The sequence below is a fragment of the Triticum dicoccoides genome, chromosome 2A (assembly GCF_002162155.2).
Source record: "Triticum dicoccoides isolate Atlit2015 ecotype Zavitan chromosome 2A, WEW_v2.0, whole genome shotgun sequence".
Classification (NCBI taxonomy): domain Eukaryota; kingdom Viridiplantae; phylum Streptophyta; class Magnoliopsida; order Poales; family Poaceae; genus Triticum; species Triticum dicoccoides.
The window spans coordinates 443,023,473-443,045,911 of record NC_041382.1 but is presented as its reverse complement, the minus strand read 5'-3'; positions in this window follow the sequence as shown (position 1 = coordinate 443,045,911).

Below are 22,439 nucleotides of genomic sequence, written 5' to 3'. Positions count from 1 at the left end.
ACCAGCTAGACCTCTAGGGTTTAGCCCTTACGATCTCGAGGTAGATCAACTCTTGTAATACTCGTATTCATCAATATCAATCAAGCATGACATAGGGTATTACCCCTCATAGAGAGGGCCAGAACCTGGGTAAACATCATGTCCCCTGTCTCCTGTTACCATCGACCTAAGACGCACAGTTCGGGACCCCCTACCTGAGATCCGCCGGATTTGACACCAACATTGGTGCTTTCATTGAGAGTTCCACTGTGCTGTCGACAACAAGATCGATGTCTCGCCTTGTTCTCAAGGATAATATCATCACCGGAGGAATGCTGGCTCAAGGCCAAACCCTCCGGCTGGGCGGCTTCACCATGACTACCCGTTCGGTCATTAAGCCGACGATGACCTCTCGGGTCATTGAAAACCCCCTTCGAATCGACTCCGAACACTCCAAGCAGATGGATCCGGCAGAGCTTTCGTCCTTAAATGAGCTCCTAGATCGCATCGCCGCCCTGGGGGTCGCTACAAACTACGATCGGATTGGGCTTAAACCCGATCAGAGCAAAATCAAATCTCCACCGATCACCCACCATATAGCGGTAGTCGAAGAGCGAGTCGACAACTTGAAAGATCATGGATGTCGCCTAGAGGGGGGTGAATAGGCGCTTTAAAATAATTACGGTTTAGGCTTGAACAAATGCGGAATAAACCTAGCGGTTAATTTGCCAAGCACAAAACCTAAAACAACTAGGCTCACCTATGTGCACCAACAACTTATGCTGAGCAAGATAAACTACTAGGAGATAGCAAGAAATATGACAAGAAACAATATGGCTACCACAAAGTAAAGTGCATAAGTAAAGAGCTTGGGTAAGAGATAACCGAGGCACGTGGAGACGATGATGTATCGCGAAGTTCACACCCTTGCGGATGCTAATCTCCATTTGGAGCGGTGTGGAGGCACAATGCTCCCCAAGAAGCCACTAGGGCCACCGTAATCTCCTCACGCCCTTGCACAATGCAAGATGTCGTGATTCCACTAAGGGACCCTTGAGGGCGGTCACCGAACCCGTACAAATGGCAACCCTTGGGGGCGGTCACCAAACCCGTACACTTTGGCAACCCTTCGGGCGGTCACCGGTACCCGTCAAATTGCTCGGGGCGATCTCCACAACCTAATTGGAGACCCCGACGCTTGCGCAGAGCTTTACACCACAATGATTGAGCTCCGAACACCACCAACCGTCTAGGGCGCCCAAGCACCCAAGAGGAACAAGCTCAAGGGTACCAAGCACCCAAGAGTAATAAGCTTCTCAACTTGTAACTTCCACGTATCACGTGGACAACTCAAACCGATGCACCAAATGCAATGGCAAGGGCACACGGAGTGCCCAAGTCCTTCTCTCTCAAATCCCACCGAAGCAACCAATGCTAGGGAGGAAAATGAGAGGAAGAACAAGAAGGAGAACACCAAGAACTCCAAGATCTAGATCCAAGGGGTTCCCCTCACAAAGAGGAGAAAGTGATTGGTGGAAATGTGTATATAGATCTCCTCTCTCTTTTCCCTCAAAAACTAGCAAGAATCCATGGAGGGATTGAGAGTTAGCAAGCTCAAAGAAGGTCAACAATGGGGGCAAAAACGAGCTCAAGAGATTGGGTTCATTGGGGAAGAAGACCCCCTTTTATAGGTGGGGAAAAATCCAGCCATTATGCTCACAGCCCGCACAGAGCGGTACTACCGCTCCAAGGAGCGGTACTACCGCTAGGGCGAAAGTACCCCTTTGAAAAACAACAGCGAGGAGGCAAAAGGCCAGTAGAAGCGCCGGAGCGGTACCACCGCTCGTCCTCATGGTACTACCGCTCGACCTCACGGTACTACTGCAAATGGTAGCGGTACTACTGCTTGCAAGCGGTACAAAAAAATACTTTTGTGCCTACTTCCGCTGAGCAAAACACGGTATTTTGGTCCGGAGCGGAACTACCGCTCAGGAGCCGCGGTAGTACTGCTCTGGAGCGGTAGTAAAAAATTACATCCGCTCTAGCCATGGTAGTACCGCTGCAGCCTTTACAAAAACAGCCATAACTTCTGCAAACGGACTCCGAATTCAACGAAACCAAGTTTGTTGGAAAGCTAACGACATGGGCTAACACAATATTGATAGAAATATCAATAAAAAGCAAATGAGAAAAGGCCCATAAGAAAATGGTGAGAACCCTTCCTCGGATAAGACCGGTAAAACCTCCAACACTCAGGTAAAAAAAAACCTCCAACACCGAAAACATCATAGAAGACGCATGCGAACTCCGTTTTCAATGAACTCAAACTTGTCATCAAGATGACCATAAGCTCTAAGACTCACAAAGAGAATCAAACAAGAACCAAGAAACATGATGGAAGTATGCAATGGTTTGAGCTCTCTACTAACGATGCGATCAAGCTACCAACTTGAGAGCCCCCCTTGATAGTACGGCAAGCGATCCTATAACCCGGTCTCCTAACTACCACCATGAGACCGGTAAAATAGAAAACCTATCAACGGCAAAACTTTGCCTTGCACATGGTCCACTTGAGCTAGATGATGATGATCTTGACTCCCTCAAGTTGGACCACCTTTCTTGATTGTGTTGGCTCGATGAAGACTAGATGATTGCTCCCTCATACTCCACTATGGGTGAGCCACTCTTCGGCACATCTTCACAAGTCCATTGACACCACAATGGATGGCAAGCTTCAAGAACTTGATCTCTTCGTGATGCTCCACTTGAACTTGCATACGACAATCTTGATGACGATCACCACTTGATGTCATCCTCTCCATGGGTTGACGGATATTTTCCTCTTGACGCAAGCCCATGAACACGTACCTAACCCCACATAGAACTCTCACACAGACCATGGGTTAGTACACAAAGCGCAATGGACAATGCTTACCATACCATGGGATCACTTGATCCCTCTCGGTACATCTTCTACGCTTTGTGAGTTGATCAACTTGATTCCCTCTTAACTTAGTCTTGATCAACCTTGAATCTTTCCAACTCTCTTCATTTGGATGATGTCTTGAAGGTAAACATGAATGATCACACAATCTTCTTCCTCTTCAAGACATGCTTGCAATAAGCTCAACACTCACATGACCAAACTTAGAATAATTCCTTAATAGCACCTTGGTCAACTCATGAACTCCTTGAAACCAACACATGGACTTCAAGAAATGCCTATGGACAAATCCTTCAAATATAACTCAAGGCAACCATTAGTCCATAGAGGTTGTCATTAATTACCAAAACCAAACATGGGGGCACCGCATGTTCTTTCAATCTCCCCCATTTTGGTAATTGATGAAAATCACTTTCAAGAGAGTTTATATAAGGAATTATGCATCACCATGCAATGCAACAAACCAATGATGCAGGAGAATGAGATGCAAATGCTTAGGAACGAATCCAAAGCAAGGAGAAGACTCTGAAAACCTTCTCCACAAAACTCTCTGAAACTTCTCCCCCATTGGCATCGATTGCCAAAATGGGCGAAAAGCATAGAAGGCCAATATAAATTGTGTTCCTCCATAAATTGTGTATTTCTCAACAAGAGAGTGGAATGCAATACACATATCCAACGGTAATACTTGGAGGAAGACCAACTATATTGAGGCACCAAGATTGCTAAAGGAATGATATGCCACAAGGACATAACGAAGAGAGACACAAGCAATCAAGCAATCAAAAGGTACCAATTGAAGCAAGCAATCAACGGATATTAATTGAACCAACTAGACCAAAGATCCTACGAGCTACATGAATAAAGGATATTATGATATGAGAAAAGGAGTGTTCTAAAGAAACTAGAGAAGCTCCCATGATTTGTGCACACATAAGAATTTTTGTATTTGGATACAAAGTGCACAAAATAGGATCATAGCTCCCCCAAAATCAATAGAAACTTACAACAAGTGCAAGTGAGCATATAGGAAACTAAGCCTAGTACATGTAACAAACACATGGTTGAGCAATAAGTGAAAGAGGCAACTTAAGAATGGGCTCAACCAAAATGATGTGTGTGAGTCAAGGCAATGCAGTTGAGAAGACTAATGTATGGATTAGCATTAAGCATCAATAAAGTCTTGAAAGAATGAGGCAACACAGTGCAAGGCCTATCATTCCCACACACAACAAGTAAATGGGTTCACAAGCTTACTAATAAGCATATAAAGAACCTATGCTTGTGACAACCCGTGGTGAAGATAGAAGATGAAAGCCTCATCAAGATGAGGGATACCAATTAAGATGGCAAAAGCCTCATAAAGATAAGCATGACGAAAATAATCTTCACCACACAAGAGTGCATCAAGATGCAATGAGATAAGACACGCACTCAAGGCAAAAGCTTTCACGGAGCCACCAAAGAAATAACATAAGAAAGACAAGGTGGACGTGAACGAAAGGATATCAACTAGATATGCAACTTCTCTCAGGTGTATAAGATTCTAGGTAGACGAAATCATGATGATATATATCTACAAAGAAAGATATACACACGAAATAGTTACAAAAGGAAAGAACAAGATATCCACAAGGAAATCATAAATATACCAATAAGATATTTGCTTGAAAGCATAGCACATGGCTAGATATGGTCTTATTGTATATAAATGAATTCCTACTACACAACCATCAAAGACATCACAACTAGTAATATGAGATCATCGTTGAGATGCTTTGAGAAAGGAAACAAGTATCACAACATGGAATGAATATCATGCTAAGATGCAACCTACACAAGGTTGAAAGCAAGGAAGAATGCATGAAGAGATGCTTGTTACTGAGATATCATTGGAAGGATGTAGTAGATACCAATTAAGGGTAGATAGTAGTTCATTGGTCATCCTAGCTTGAATCCAATAAGTACATGGTGACACCACCTTCCTTGTGAGTGAGCCGAGCGTCCAATGCATCTCCAATTGTTCCTAGAACAACAACACAAACAAAATGGTACCCAAACTCATTGGGACCAAAGAGTTAGAGAACCAACAATACATAGGACAAACTCCACATAAATATGTGCACATAGATATGAAAATGAATTACATGCACATCTCATCCAATTTGAGACTTGGTGGAGTTTCCCCTATATATTGGGTCAAAGAAGGAAAGCATGCTAAAAATACTACATCAAATTAATATGCATGCTCAAGACTTTCAAGAACCGATACCAAATGACAAATAAAAACCAAGTGAAGAAAAGATACCAAATGAATAAATCATCACTTGGAGGATATCCATAAAAGATACATCGAGGAATGAGAAATCGGTTGATACACACTAAAAAAATATCAAACTCCCAAAAGAGAGGATGGTTCCAAACAAACCAAGCTATCTACAAAGTTTCATGATGGCACAAAGTACCAAAAAGAAAACGGCTTGCCTTCCACCAACACACACTTGATAAGGATCGCAAGATGAGTGTCTTATAGAAAATAGGATAGCTCCCCCAAGACTAGTGCATTATAGAGAATTTGCATTTGAATACAAAATGCACAAGGTGGGATCACCACTTTCACTATATCTAGAAAACACTAGACAAGATCAAGAAATTAACAAGATCCACAAGTGGTATGGAAGACAAAGGGAGTTGATACAATCCTAGGCAAGAGAAAAGGCAAATAAAAGCAAAAGCCAATGTAAAGATGATCAATAAATTTCTACCACACATAAGAGAGTACCCATTGTCAAAAGACAAGAGGTATTTGGAAATAATTCCCAGTGGTAGATAGCAAGGATATCCAACATCATATTTACACCAAACACAACCAAATTGCAACTTGTAGAGCTAACATGCCACCTAGGAACAAGATAATTTACAATATCAACTCTAGGTGACAATATCTCAAATGTACACATTTTCTAGGGTAGTAATATACACATAGCATATTACTCCCCCATAATGTGATACCAATTAAGGATAAACAAGAGGCAAATAAAAGGATCCAACAAGAGATAATTAATGGACTATTTAGAATTTGAATTTCTCATGAGAAGACATACCACATAGCGACTAGATAAGCTTGCAATATCAATACTAAGTGGTATTCCCCATGTACCCACCTTTATAGGATTGTGAAGTGCACAAAGCACATCACTCCCCCATAATGGGATATTCCATTAATCTCTCAGAAGAGCCAACTAAGATATGACCAAGATGCACAAAGGCTCAACGAACGACACACATGTACATGATGTGCAAACCAACACACACATACTTGATTGCTCAAGATAATCAAGTTGGGAGCACAACATATACAAACACATGAAAGGAACAAAGCCAAACATGCAAAGGGGCAAGTAACTTTCAATGTAAACAATTTAAGCACGAGTTACCGCAAGGAGGAACATTGGATATAAGATAGAAACTTGATAATCCGAATGACTTGGCTTGAGACAATGAGAATGATGAAGTCCCCTTAATTCTTCATAATGTAGCCAAGTCTCCAATGACCTCCAACATTACCTATTGATCAAGTTTGAGCTTGTTGGTCCCCAACCAAGTTGGGTCCTAAGAGGTTAGTCACAATAGGCTTGGCTACCCAAATGGTTCTTTGCTTCAAACCACTTTGAGTACCAACAAACTTGGCAACCACATTGCCAACCTTATCCTTCCCAAGAGAATAGGCATCATCAATAATAATTGGGTTGGATAAGTTACCACTAGTTCATGAAGAAGCGAGGTGACCTTTCTCGCGACATAGGTAGCAACGTCTACTCTTCACTTTCTTCTCACTTGATTTCTCAACTTGAGAAGCATTAGCTTGAGTCTTCTTGGGAAGAGGCCTTTCTTCAACTTGAGGTTGAGAATGAGAATGTACTTGTAGCCGCTTCCCTTGTTGCTTGTCACGAATGGCCTTCTTCTTCAACGGGCAAGATCTAACATGATGCCCTTCAATTTTACACTTGAAGCAAATAATCTTGGCCGAACTCTTGACTTGTTTTTGGCCCTTCTTGTTGTTCACCTTGGACTTATTATTCTTGTTGGAGTTGAATCCAAGTACACCTTTGTCATTTGGGGGATTTTTGCACGCTCAAGATGTTGTTGAGAGTAAATTTCCCTTCATGACTCATTTCCAAGTCTTTCTTCAAAGAAGTGACTTGGGCCTTGAGCTCTTTGATTTCCTCTACATGGTTAGTCTCAACTCAAGTACTAGAGGAAGTATAAGCTTCATCATTAGAGCTACAAGGCAAGGAAAGTAATTCATCACAAGATGTACCAGTGTTATGCATGGATGAATTGCGAGGACTAGCACAAGGCAATATAGCATTTTGAATAAAAGTAGTGCTAGTATCCACATGAGGCTCACTAGATGTTACCTTAGCAAGCATGGCCTCATGAGCTAACTTTAGCACATTATGGGATACTATAAGATCATCATGAGAGCTTGTGAGATTTACATGATTTTCTTCCAACATCCCATAATTGCTAGATAGCAACTCAAGTTGAGCCCTTAGCTCAACATTCACCTTCAATATGGATGCTTCAAAGAGATAGAGTTAGTAGCACAAGCATCATCATTAGAAACAAGAGGAGAAGACAACTTGGCAAGCTCTTTTGAATATGAAGCTTTAAGTTGAGCATGAAACTCGGTGAGTTTGATGATCTCACTCTTAATGACCCTTGAGCCATTTTCGAGGTGGTCAAAGTCCTCAAGGAGTTTAGCATTCGCAACTTCAAGCTCCTCATTTCTAGTTTCAAAATCATTGACCACCTCAAGAGCTCTATCACAAGATTCCCTCACTCTAGATAATTCTAGAGCAAAAGTCTCCTCAAGAGATTCCTTGGTGGTTTGTTCAAGTTCAAGAGCTTGAGAGAGGTCCGCAATCTCATTAGCGTAATCACGCTCATGACCTTCCATTTTATCAATGGTGACCTCATGCTCCTCAAGACGAGATTCCAACTCCTCAATGGCAATGGACATGATTTCGATGAAGTTGGAACGAGCTTTTAAGGAGGCAACATTATCATTCTCTTCATCATTACCCTCATCATCATTAGTATCAACATCATCATCAAGAGACATATTAGGTTTCAAAGTAGGAGATACCTTTGAAGCCTTAGCTATAAGGCAAAAAGCAATAGATGATGATGTAGGATCCCTTGAAGCACCATTTAAAAACACATCTTGTTCCATGGAGTGTTGGGTTTCCTCTACATTGTTAGCGCCACAACTCGAGGAAATACAAGCATTTTTATCATGGCAACAAGATATAGCAAGCATATCATCATGAGATTTAGTCAAACAATTTCTACAAGATATGCACGGACTATCAACACAAGCATGTGAAACATGTATGGTGCTCGAGGTGTTAAAGTCCAAAGAAGATGCATTGAATAAGATAGTGATGAAGTATCATCCACAATAAGCATACTATCATCATTGCAATGACCAACACTACTCACCATTTCATTACCTTGTGGCAAACCACATGTAGGTGAAGTAGAAGAAGTTGAGAACTCAACACGGCCGGAGGTGGGGGGAGAACAGTCATCCCCAAAAAACTTGGACATGCCATATTTATCTTGAAGCTTTGTCCACAACTCATGAGCATCCCGAAATGGCATGAGTTGAAATATAACTACATTGCTCAAAGCATCGAAAAGCACATCAGAAGCTTGAGCATTGAGATAAGAGTTTTTCTCATCCTCTAAAGATAATCTTTGGGGATCCTTTGGAGGAGAAAACCCCATATCTACAATTCGCTCTAAATTTGGGTCCATGACCCTAAAGAGATTAAGCATGCGAATTAGCCAAACATCAAAATTTGTGCCATCGAAACTAAGAGTGTTAGAGAAACCTAATCCCCTAGTCGACATCTTTACTCTCTAGGCGGTAAGGCCTAATAAAGGGAGACGAGGCTTTGATACCAATTGAAAGATCGTGGATGTCGCCTAGAGGGGGGGTGAATAGGCGCTTTAAAATAATTACGGTTTAGGCTTGAACAAATGCGGAATAAACCTAGCGGTTAATTTGCCAAGCACAAAACCTAAAACAACTAGGATCACCTATGTGCACCAACAACTTATGCTGAGCAAGATAAACTACTAGGTGATAGCAAGAAATATGACAAGAAACAATATGGCTATCACAAAGTAAAGTGCATAAGTAAAGAGCTCAGGTAAGAGATAACCGAGGCACACGGAGACGAAGATGTATCCCGAAGTTCACACCCTTGCAGATGCTAATCTCCGTTTGGAGCGGTGTGGAGGCACAATGCTCCCCAAGAAGCCACTAGGGCCACCATAATCTCCTCACGCCTTTGCACAATGCAAGAGGTCGTGATTCCACTAAGGGACCCTTGAGGGCGGTCACCGAACCCGTACAAATGGCAACCCTTGGGGGCGGTCATCGAACCCGTACACTTTGGCAACCCTTGGGGGCGGTCACCGGTACCCGTCAAATTGCTCGGGGCGATCTCCACAACCTAATTGGAGACCCCGACGCTTGCGCGGAGCTTTACACCACAATGATTGAGCTCTGAACACCACCAACCGTCTAGGGCGCCCAAGCACCCAAGAGGAACAAGCTCAAGGGTACCAAGCACCTAAGAGTAATAAGCTTCTCAACTTGTAACTTCCATGTATCACGCGGAGAACTCAAACCGATGCACCAAATGCAATGGCAAGGGCAGACGGAGTGCCCAAGTCCTTCTCTCTCAAATCCCACCGAAGCAACCAATGCTAGGGAGGAAAATGAGAGGAAGAACAAGAAGGAGAACACCAAGAACTCCAAGATCTAGATCCAATGGGTTCCCCTCACAAAGAGGAGAAAGTGATTGGTGTAAATGTGGATCTAGGTCTCCTCTCTCTTTTCCCTCAAAAACTAGCAAGAATCCATGGAGGGATTGAGAGTTAGCAAGCTCAAAGAAGGTCAACAATGGGGGCAAAAACGATCTCAAGAGATTGGGTTCATTGGGGAAGAAGACCCCCTTTTATAGGTGGGGAAAAATCCAACCGTTATGCTCACAGCCCGCACAGAGCGGTACTACCGCTCCAAGGAGCTGTACTACCGCTAGGGCGGAAGTACCCCTTTGAAAAACAACAACGAGGAGGCAAAAGGCCAGTAGAACCGCCGGAGCGGTACTACAGCTCGTCCTCACAGTACTACCGGTCGACCTCACGGTACTACCGCAATCGGTATATGTACTACTGCTTGCGAGCGGTACAAAAAAAATACTTCCGTGCCTACTTCCGCTAAGCAAAACACGAGATTTTGGTCTGGAGCGGTACTACCGCTTAAGAACCGCAGTAGTACTGTTCTGGAGCGGTACTACCGCTCAGGAGCCGCGGTAGTACTGCTCTGGAGCAGTAGTAAAAAATTACATCCGCTCTAGCCACGGTAGTACCGATGCAGCCTTTACAAAAACAGCCAGAACTTCTGCAAACGGACTCCGAATTCAACAAAACCAAGTTTGTTGGAAAGCTAGAGACATGGGCTAACACAATATTGATAGAAATATCAATAAGAAGCAAATGAGAAAAGGCCCATAAGAAAATGGTGAGAACCCTTCCTCGGATAAGACTCGTAAAACCTCCAACACCGAAAACATCATAGAAGACGCATGCGAACTCCGTTTTCGATGAACTCAAACTTGTCATCAAGATGACCATAAGCTCTAAGACTCACAAAGAGAATCAAACAAGAACCAAGAAACATGATGCAAGGATGCAATGGTTTGAGCTCTCTACTAATGATACGATCAAGCTACCAACTTGAGAGCCCCCCTTGATAGTACGGCAAGCTATCCTATAACCCGGTCTCCTAACTACCACCATGAGACCGGTAAAATAGAAAACCTATCAACGGTAAACCTTTGCCTTGCACATGGTCCACTTGAGCTAGATGATGACGATCTTGACTCCCTCAAGTTGGACCACCTTTCTTGATTGTGTTGGCTCGATGAAGACTAGATGATTGCTCCCTCATACTCCACTATGGGTGAGCCACTCTTCGGCACATCTTCACAAGTCCATTGACACCACAATGGATGGCAAGCTTCAAGCACTTGATCTCTTCGTGATGCTCCACTTGAACTTGCACACGACAATCTTGATGACGATCACCACTTGATGTCATCCTCTCCATGGGTTGACGGATATTTTCCTCTTGACGCAAGCCCATGAACACGTACCTAACCCCACATAGAACTCTCACATAGACCATGGGTTAGTACACAAAGCGCAATGGACAATGCTTACCATACCATGGGATCACTTGATCCCTTTCGGTACATCTTCTACACCTTGTGAGTTGATCAACTTGATTCACTCTTGACTTAGTCTTGATCAACCTTGAATCTTTCCAACTCTCTTAATTTGGATGATGTCTTGAAGGTAAACATGAATGATTACACAATCTTCTTCTTCAAGACATGCTTGCAATAAGCTCAACACTCACATGACCAAACTTAGAATAATTCCTTAATAGCACCTTGGTCAACTCATAAACTCCTTGAAACCAACACATGGACTTCAAGAAATGCCTATGGACAAATCCTTCAAATATAACTCAAGGCAACCATTAGTCCATAGAGGTTGTCATTAATTACCAAAACTAAACATGGGGGCACCGCATGTTATTTCACAACTCTTCCTCCATATTAAGGACGGACTATGTCCAGATCTCCGGCCTCGAAGATCCAGACACCTGCCCGCGAGGTGCTGCATCCTGCCCTCCGAACATAGAATTGGACGACGGTCCTAAAAATTAGTGGACATCCCGGAGCCTGATCTGCTAAGTTTGGAAGACCTTCAGACTCCGGATCCAAAACTAGGGCAAGGTTCAGATTTAAATCCACCCACCCAAATACAAGCGCTCTCATGAGCATAAAATAGCAGTCTTAGGAAACGGTTCACCACTTCTGGGCCAGATTCCTTCTTGTCAAAAACAAGATTAAAGATTGCCACGACAAGGAAGCGATCTCAGTGTTCCGCACCAATTGCAGGGACGAAGGAATCCTTAACGCCATCAACCTCCATTGCATCTTACACTTCGCTGACTTGGAAACTATCGTACAGAAGTACAGTGCAATGGAAAGCGCCTGGAAAACTCAAGCAGCTCATTGGGAATCATCGGTCCCCACTCACACCCTCATTCAGGCGAAAAGGGCGCACCCTTGCAACACGCCCGGTTTAATAGAAAAGAAATACAAGTCCAGTATGGGGCGCGGAACCGTTCTGGAAGGATGGCTCGATAGGCCATGCAAAATGCACGCAACACCGGATAACATACCAACACATAGCCTTAGAGCATGTTGGATACTCCGGCAAGTGGCCAAGAGCGGCGAGGATATCCTCACCAAGAATAACCCAGAACAACACCCCTAGAGGACAACGACCCCAAAGTACTGACGGTCTTCAAGACATTCACCTCAAAAAATAGGCACAAAAGAGCACTAAGACTCGCCGAAGTCTATCAAATAGCAGCAATAAACCCTTGGAATGACACGGCTATAACTTTTAATGTCGGCGACGAAACAAAATACAGGATAGTCCGGGCACCAACCGCCTTGGTCCTTAGTCCAATTGTGGACGGCTTTCGGCTCACCAAGGTCCTCATGGACGGCGGCAGCGGACTAAACCTCATCTACGAAGATACACTCCACAAAATGGAAATAGACAGGAGCCGCATTGAGAAAAGCAGCACGACCTTCCGAGGAATTATCCCTAGTCGGGAGGCGCGGTGTGCGGGAAAAATAACACTCGACATGGTATTCGGCACGCCGGAGAATTATCGGTACGAAGTAATAACCTTCCAAGTGGCCCCTTTCAACAGCATATATCATGCCCTCTTAAGGTGAGATGCATTTACACACTTCCAAGAGGTACCCCATTATGGATACATGAAGCTTAAGATGCCTGGGCCCAATGGTATAAGCACTCTAGCTAGTGATCCGGACATAGCACTTCACGCCGAGAACAAAACTGCATCCTTGGCCCTCGAGGCATTATTTGAGCCCTCACGGACGAAGAATTAACCGTCCTGTGCTCCACGGTGGATAGGGATGATGTGGTCCTAGAAAAACGACCCAAATCCACTTCCTTCAAACCAACAGAAGAAATAGTCAAATTCCAAGTCCATCCAACGAACCCCAAGAAGACAACATCCATCCGAGCACAACTAGACCCAACGGTTGACGCCGCACTACGAGAGTTCCTGCGCGAGAATTGGGATATATTCACCTGGCACCCTTCTGATATGCCAGGAATCCCACGCGAGTTGGCCGAACACAGTCTCAATATATTAAAGGGATATAAACCGGTCAAGCAAACACCGTAGTGCTTTTCCAAACCCAAACATCAAGCTATGGGAGAGGAGCTAGCCAAGCTAATTGAGGCCGAATTCATCAGAGAAATAATACATCCGGACTGGCTCGCAAACCTGGTGATGGTACCAAATAAGGACAAATCATGGCGGTTGTGCGTCGATTTTAAAGACCTCAATAAGGCTTGCCCTAAGGATCCCTTCCCCCTCCCCCGCATTGATCAAATCATTGATGCTACCGCAGGACATGACTCATTGTGTTTCCTCGATGCATATTCCGGATACCATCAAATCAAAATGAAGGAGATCAACCCGCATCAGCATTCATTACCCCATATGGGCCATTCTGCTTCAACACCATGCCCTTCGGGCTCAAGAACGCCGGCACCACATACCAATGCATGATTCAAACATGCCCGGAGAAACAGATCGGCAAGACAGTTGAAGCTTATGTGGATGACATCGTAATAAAAACTAGGCACGTCGAAACATTAATGGACGATTTACGTCTCACATTCGATAACCTCCGCGCGTATGACATTAAGCTCAATCCTGAAAAGTGTGTTTTTGGCATCCCCGACGGAAAACTACTGGGCTTCATCGTTTCCAACAGAGGAATTGAAGCAAATCCAGCCAAAATCCAAGCTCTGTCACAATTGGCTACACCAACAGACCTTAAACAAGTCCAAAAGCTTGCGGGTTGCATGGCAGCTCTAAGCCGCTTTATCTCCAGATTGGGACAAAAGGCACTGCCACTCTATCGCCTTCTACAGCGAACCGATCACTTCGAGTGGACGGACGCGGCAACAGCTGGACTGGAGGAAACAAAAACCCTTCTTGCGAGCAACCCAATCCTGGCCGCGCCAAACGTCGGTGAACCGATGTTGTTATACATATCGGCAACACATCAGGTGGTGAGCGCCATGCTCGTCATCGAACGAGAACAGGACGGACACAAATTCCCGCTTCAGAAGCCACTATACCACGTATCCACTGTCCTTACACCATGCAAATCCCGGTACCCCCATTATGAAAAGATAGCATACGCGGTCTTCATGGCATCCTGAAAGCTCCGTTACTACTTCTAGGAGTGTTCGATCACAGTGGCTTCCGAAGTACCACTCAACGACATCATAAACAACCGCGATGGCATGGACCGGATTGCCAAATGGGCCATTGAGCTCCTTCCATTTGATATTACATACAAACCACATCGAGCTATTAAATCCCAAGTACTGGCTGACTTCATCGCCGAATGGACAGAGACCGAACTCCCTAAAGAGTACGGCGCATATTCTAATTGGGTTATGTATTTCGATGGCTCCAAAATGCCGGCAGGGCTAGGGGCGGGCGTCGTCTTAACGTCACCAACTGGAGACATCTTTCAGTACGTACTCCAAATACTATACACAGACTCCAACAATGCAGCCAAATACAAGGCCTTATTGCATGGTCTCCGGATGGCTGTCTCCATGGGCATACAACGCCTAGAAGTGTGTGGGGACTCAAACCTTGCAATATCTCATATAAATGGAGACTTCGACGCCAAAGATCCAAAGATGGCAGCTTACCGTAATGTTGTCATAAAAATGTCGGCCCGGTTCGAGGGGCTCGAGTTCCACCATGTGGGTCGAGAAAGTAATCAGGCAGCGGGCGTCCTTGCTCGTATCGGCGCTTAGCGCGATCCCGTTCCACCTAATATCTTTCTGGAAAGGCTTTTTAAGCCATCCGTGGTGTGGCAGGGGGGAAACGGCAACACTAGTCCGGATCCAAACATAACCCCAGATTCCGAAAACACCAACATCATCGGAGGCTCAGCCACCGAAATAACACCATCGGCGCATCTCATCATGGCAGTCATTTCCCCATGGACCGAACCCTTCCTGGCCTACCTTAACAGGAAGGAGCTTCCTGAGGACCAGAATGAGGCCCGCTGCATTGTCTGGCGTTCGAAGGCCTACAAAGTTCATGACAGAGAGCTCTATAAGAAAAGCGCTACCGGAGTTCTTGAAAGATGTATCTCCGAGGAAAAGGGGCGGCAACTCTTGGCCAAGATTCACGCCAGACTCGGCGGTCACCATGCCGTAGCTCGGGCCCTTGTTAGCAAGGCCTTCCATACAGGGTTTTATTGGCCGATGGCCCGAGCATATGCACAGGACCTTGTCCAACGTTGCGTTGGATACCAACTCTTCTCCAACCAAAGCCATATGCCCCCCACTACCTTACAAACAATCCCCATCACTTGGCCTTTTGTGGTCTGGGGACTCGATATGGTCAGACCCCTTAAAGGAGGAAGCCATAAGAGAAAGTATCTGCTGGTCATGGTGGATAAATTCACTAAGTGGATAGAGGCCAAACCAGTCAAAACGGCCGAGGCGGGGCCGGTAATACATTTCATATCCGGCGTGGTACACCGTTATGGTGTCTCACACAACATAATCACCGATAATGGCTGTAATTTCACAACCGATGAAGTGAAAACCTGGTGCGCTAATCTGGGCATTAAGCTCGATTACGCCTCTGTCTATCACCCGCAGACAAACGGTCAAGTCGAACGGGCTAATGGTCTTATTATGAGCGGCATCAAACCTAGACTAGTGCGGTCTTTGAAAGAATCAGACAAGCACTGGGTGGAGGAACTTGACTCCGTACTCTGGGGGCTGCGGACCACACCCAACCGCACTACTGGATATACACCTTTCTTCATGGTGTATGATGCAGAAGTAGTGTTACCCTACGATATTATTGATGACTCACCTCGAGTGCGCATGTACAAAGAGAGAGAAGCCGAGCTTGATCGGCAGGACAGCTTAGATGCCCTGGAGGAGGAGCGCGGCGTCACAAAAGCCTGTTCCGCATTTTATCAACAGCAAGCTCGCATGTATCAAAGCAGAGAAGTACTGGCCAAGACTTATAACATTGGTGAACTCGTTCTACGCCTACCGGAGAAGAAAAAGGACAAACTCAAGCCCAAGTGGGAGGGTCCCTTCATCATTGACGAAGTCCTCACCGAAGGAGCGTACCGCCTGCGTGATGCGTCAGACAATCACCTCGAGCCGAATCCCTGGAACGCAGCCAGACTCCAACGATTTTATGCCTAGTGTCGAACTATGTGTTCGTCTCCTTCCTCCTGTTATTAACGTTATTTTTTCTCTCTCTTTTCGTTTTTTATCTTTTTTCGTTTTTGCTCTTTAGCCCTACGACTTTAGTACGGCTAGACCGTCCTCCCCTGATGCGTACATCTCCACATATGTACGTTCATTATACCTAGGGGCTTCTTGTACAGAAGCTTGCTATTATCCTTTGAGCATCAAGCTCACCACATATGTGTTTTCCCATATGTACCTTTTCTTCGCCATTATATGCATCGATATGACTTAAGTTTTGGCCAAGCTGGGTTGCATGGCTCCTGTGCTTATGCCCTACGTTCCCATTAGTTCGGCTAGGGCATAAAGGGAGCACCTCTGCGATTGTTACTGCCGGGTCATCCGGATGTGTACCTCAGACTAGGTGAAGCCGAAAGCTAGCGTTCTTAAGGGAATATTCGGTCGGTGAATTAAAGATGTTTCCGCATTCACTCCATTGTGAAACACCAGAAGTTACTTACTCTGTGATTTTTTCAATCACAGTTCTGACATGCACATTAAATGCATGCACACCCAGGGAAAGAAACCCTTAATGGAAGTATTCTCTCCGAAAGATGTTTCTTACATAATGTCATATAACATGACTAGCTGGATACACATTGTCTGTTCAAGCAACTATGACCCCTACGCTTGGTTCCCATGCATGCATCGGTATATTCTACCGTTAGGGTATTCGGAAACACTACGCACCTTCGGGTCCAGAGGTCGAAACGAAAAGGTCGACCATGACAATTCTTTTTATTATCCATCTAGAAGGAAAGTACATAGTCACTTAGGACTCAAAAACTTCCTCCTCTATACCGTCCAATAGGTGGTCTAATTTACAACCCTGTTGGGAGTATCTAGCAACCACCTCTACTTGGCCATATACTAAACTAACGGGAATTTCTTCATCATTTGACCCTAGTGGTCCGCCCGGGCCATGTGATTCGGATCCAGCTTAGTATATCGTGTTTTTACCATGGCCCAGGCTTCTCGCGTACCCTCTCGGCAGGCCGATATCTTCCACAGTCGGATACGCCGCCGCTCTCCCTTGAATAGCTCTACAAGCTTCTCCATACTCCCTGGAGGGGAGTCGGATGGCCATAAGGCCTTAGCTACACTCTGCATTGCCTGCCGAGCATACTCGTGCAACTACGACAGCCCTTGCAAAAGATCACTTGATGATCCGGACACCTCCTCTTCGGGACGGCCTGTTAATATACCTACAATCACAACTATATTAGCTACTTTTACCTCCAAACTATTCTACGGTAAATATGGCCACATACTGAATATGCCGCCTCGTAGTTTTTTGTTCTCCTTCACGGAGTCTGCCAGCTGGGCCCACACAACCTTAAGCTCTTCTCCTAGCTGGGTGTTTGCATCTTGGAGTTTGTTTTTATCCTGTCTGACACGGGTCAAAACCCGCTCGCGTGCGGCCTGCAGTCTTTTTTACTCTTTTTCCTCCAATTATTCTGATGATCCTGTTATGAGATAAAGTCGCAGTGTTAACACAGTCGCTATGCAATAATTGTTTCTTGATGGAGGGAAATATCACTGGAGGACACCGCTTTGGATTTTTCCAGTTCGGCGGTCACCGCGTTCAACTGCGTCCGACACTTTTCTAGCTCTAGGGCTAGCACGTCGTTCTTCTTCGTCAGAACCTGGTCATGCAGTGATCCTCAAATCAGTTGTCCCAACTACTTTAAGTCTCATGGGCTACTGGCATATGGTTATCATAGTCAGACGAAGTAAACTTACCTGCACATCTTTTAAATGTTGCTTTGTGGCCCTGTTAAGCCCGTCTTGAGCAGCTCGGATATATGCATCAGCCGAGATGAAGGCGTTAAATGCCTCTTCTGTAAAGCCAGGGTCTTGTAAAACGGCTTTGCGGCGCCGATGATTCATGGAGCTCTCCACTTCCGAGTTGGTGCGGATACGTCATCTGAATCCTTGGTTGGAGGACAGTCCGGCGTCACCCCCGCATCAGCCCCCGTCTTCACGGTAGGATCTGGATCCTGGTTGCGGGAAGTATGGTCGACCGGACCCCCAGATATAGTTCGGCACACCTTTTTCCTGATACAGGATAAACAGAAAGGTCATAGTTGGATGTGACTGCCAAGGTGCATATTTGCAAATTCATACCTCTTTGAAGAAGGTTGGGCCATATCTTCGTTTGCCTTCCTCTTCGAAGGCTTGCCTGGTGTGGGGGACATTCTCTTCGGAGATGCCCCCGGGGCAGCATGGCGCGCCGAGCGCCTCCCCTTTTGAGCACAGGACAGTGCGGTGGGTAAGGAGGAATGAGAAAACTCTCTTGGACAAGGTATCTCCGGATTACTTACATGTGAAGCAGGAAGGAGGCCGGCATAATCGGCGATGATGGGTACATATGTACCATCATAGCTCATCTGATAGAATATTCCATCCTCGAGCTCCACAAATATGTCCGGATCTTCCTCATATCCGGGGTCAAGATCTCAGTTACGATTCTCCGGCTAAGGGGCAGGGTTATGGATCCCCTCGACAGCCTTTCGCCATTCATGTTATAAGCAGATAATATACTGCCTATCAAGAATGATTCAGGGACAGGAGTAAAATAGTGGAGCTGAAGCTTACCCAGCTGGGAGGATTATACATGGGAAATCCTTCTCGATGTTGGAGACGGGTGAACTCCTCTTTCTCCCCTTTATACAGCTCGGCCAGTATTTTGGCCAGGGCGGCGGGGGTCTTCGGGCCCTTCCAACCATAGCATGAGCCGTCGTCTTCCCCGTTGTAATGCCACATGGGCAGCCCTCTGTATTGGAGTGGCTGGACCCCCCGCGCTATAGAGGTCGCCATTACCTCGACTATTGACAATCCGGACTGGGCAAGTATCTTAATATTGCCCAGCAGTAGGCCGATCTCCGCACTATCCTCTTCCTCGAGGCTCCGAGGATGCCAGTTATGGCGTTTCTTCAGTGGAGCACTTGAAAACTTGGGGAGGCCCATACGGACGGGGTCGGTTAGAGCGACATCGTCGATGTAGAACCATTCGGAAGGCCACTCTTTGGAAGCTTTCTTCGGCGTGCCGGACAGGTATCCGGTCCGGACGATGCGCCACACTTCGGCGCCTCCCACTTCAAAAATTGACCCGCCTTGATAACGAGGGACGAGGCAAAACAGTCTTCTCCATAAATCAAAGTGGGCCTCATAGCCCAGGAATAGCTAGCATAGAGCGACGTAACCCGCAATATGAAGGATAGAGGCGGGAGTGAGACTGTGCAGTTGGAGGCCATAATACTCTAGCAGACCTCGGAGGAAGGGATGGATTGGAAATCCGACTCCTCTTAATAAGAAGGGGACGAAGCACACTCATTCTCCCGTGGACGGATTGGGGAAATCCTCCGCCTAAGTTTTGCCATTGAAGGAGACCGATCCTGCTCGAACAGGGACCAAGTGCGCGGGGGGAAGAAATCCATGTGTTTGCAGCTTTGTCAGTTGACTATGGGGTACGGAAGATCTCTCCCAATCACCCTTTTTGGAGCCGTGGGGACGAGAGGAAGATCTGGGAGCGCTAGCCATGTTGGGATGGTTCTTCTTAGCAAGCTCTGAGGATTTTTCACGGGATGTGGAATGGATCTGAGATCTCTTCTCTTTAAATAGGCGCCTTTGTGGTACGGTCGGGGTGGTATATGCAAAAATACCCTGACCTCTCGCATTCGCTCGATACGTGGAAACTGAAGTTGTTGATGCACAGAAGCCAAGGAATACAACATTAAATGGAAAGCCGAACACACTACTCGGAAGTCATCAGTGGGGAACCCGCCTTGCAATGCCGAAGATAATCTATGTGCCGAACACCTCGTCATTGAACACTAGTTCGGGGGCTACTGAGGGTGCCCTGGACTAAGGGGTCCTCGGGCGTCCGGCCTATTAGCCATGGGTCAGACTGATGGGCTATGAAGATACGAAGACCGAAGACTGCTCCCGTGTCCGGATGGGACTCTCCTTGGCGTGGAAGGCAAGCTTGGTGACCAAATATGTAGATTCCTTTCTTTGTAACCGACCTTATGTAACCCTAGATCCTCCCGGTGTCTATATAAACCGGAGGACTTAGTCCGGAGGGAGAGATATTTATCATAGCCATACCAGCTAGACCTCTAGGGTTTAGCCCTTACGATCTCGAGGTAGATCAACTCTTGTAATACTCATATTCATCAATATCAATCAAGCAGGACGTAGGGTATTACCTCCATAGAGAGGGCCCGGACCTGGGTAAACATCATGTCCCCTGTCTCCTGTTACCATCGACCTAAGACGCACAGTTTGGGACCCCCTACCCGAGATCCGCCGGTTTTGACACCGACACCCATCTCCTCTCTATCCTTTGTATACGCACCTTGCGCTAATTCTTGTTCTCCTTGCCATGTTTGGCCTCATCAGGAGTACAATATTCTTCATAGATGTCCTCAGGGATCTCAAACGTTGTTTTGACTTCCAGTCTCTTGCCTCCCTTCTGAGGTTTCTTGCCATCTGCCATATTCTTCAGCGGAGGATTTTGAACAATTGAGTACTCTAAAGAAGAAGTGTGCAATTTTTCTTTGAGGAACGCTGCAAATGAGTTAAGTTGATGAGAACCTAGTGATTCAGAAGCGGTCATGAGTACCTGTGAATAGAGTATAGGTGCAAAGAATTTGGAGAGGTCATATGCGTTCTCAGAAGTTTTTGCAAAAAGAACAAGTTTGAGGAATTTGACCAGTGGCGTCTTGAGGAATTTCACCAAGCGCCTTTTGACTTAGGTTCTAGAGTTGTATAGATTGAAAATCCACACAATTTAGGAATCTTGAAGAAAAATGTTGCTTCAGAGAAATAGATCAAGAACAGATGCTTGTGTGAGGTGTTTAAAGTGTGGAAGTTGAAGAATAAACACCTTTTGAAGATTTGTGGAAATCATCAGAATCAACAAGGGCGGTAAAAGTAACTTTTAATTACACTTGACTAAGAACACGACAAACTGGGAATGTAGATTGGAAGTTCGTCAGTCCAGATCTTCCACGCCCTAACTTGGCAGAGGAAGACAACTACGGCGGCGACGGAGTGAAGAAATCCGTGGCTGACGCGAGTACGACGGCAACGAGGTCGAGGCAGTGAAGCTCTTCCTCACCGGTGACGATGGAAGTAGCGGCGGTGCTAGGTCAGGAAGCTCGAGCGAGGGGAAGTGAGGTCGAGCAAGGTAAATGTCGTCTAAGGAGGTGAGGGGTATATAGAGATGAGGTGAAAAACCGCTCGCCCGAAGAAATTGGACGAACATGCCCCTGACTCTTCTCATCCTAGCGACATGTGTCACCCACGTACAGAGCGGTAGCGATCGTGTGAGATCATGGGTCAATAGATAATTCTTATCATGGGATGTGGAACGGTTTAGGCGGCAAAAAGCCAAAAATTTAGATAAGAAAATTTTAATGTCTCGTTCGCAAATTCTTCAGCTGACAAGGACACAGTGAAGATTTTGAACGGGTTTCAAATAGAACGCACATGAAGAATTTGTGAACAGATTGGGTTGAGTATAGCATAGAGGGGAAAGGGTCTGATCACATTCACTTAGCATAAAAGGCAACTTGAAGAATTAGCAATAAGTGAATGTTGTAGAGGACTAAAAACTCAAATATATATAGTCAATGAAGAATACAATCGGAAAGAGTGAAGACAATGCAAAGTTGAAGAATTTGAACAACTGAGGAATTTCAAAACTGAAGAAATACTCAAATTGAAGATTTTCAACTTTTGTTGGGGGCGTGACCCACCGTATAAGAATGATGATTTCAGACGCCGCGTACAATTGTCGTAGGGCTCTGAGAATCAAATTCTTCGTTAATTTCTTCACACTTAGAGGGTTAGTCTTCATTGATTGAAGAAAAACGTTACTTCATGTGTTGCACATCTAAGTCATCAATTTTGCATAAGTGTTAGGATGTGTGTCCTTTTCAAAGGACATTCGAAGATTCTAAGATATTTAGCTCACACCGCAACTTGCTAAATC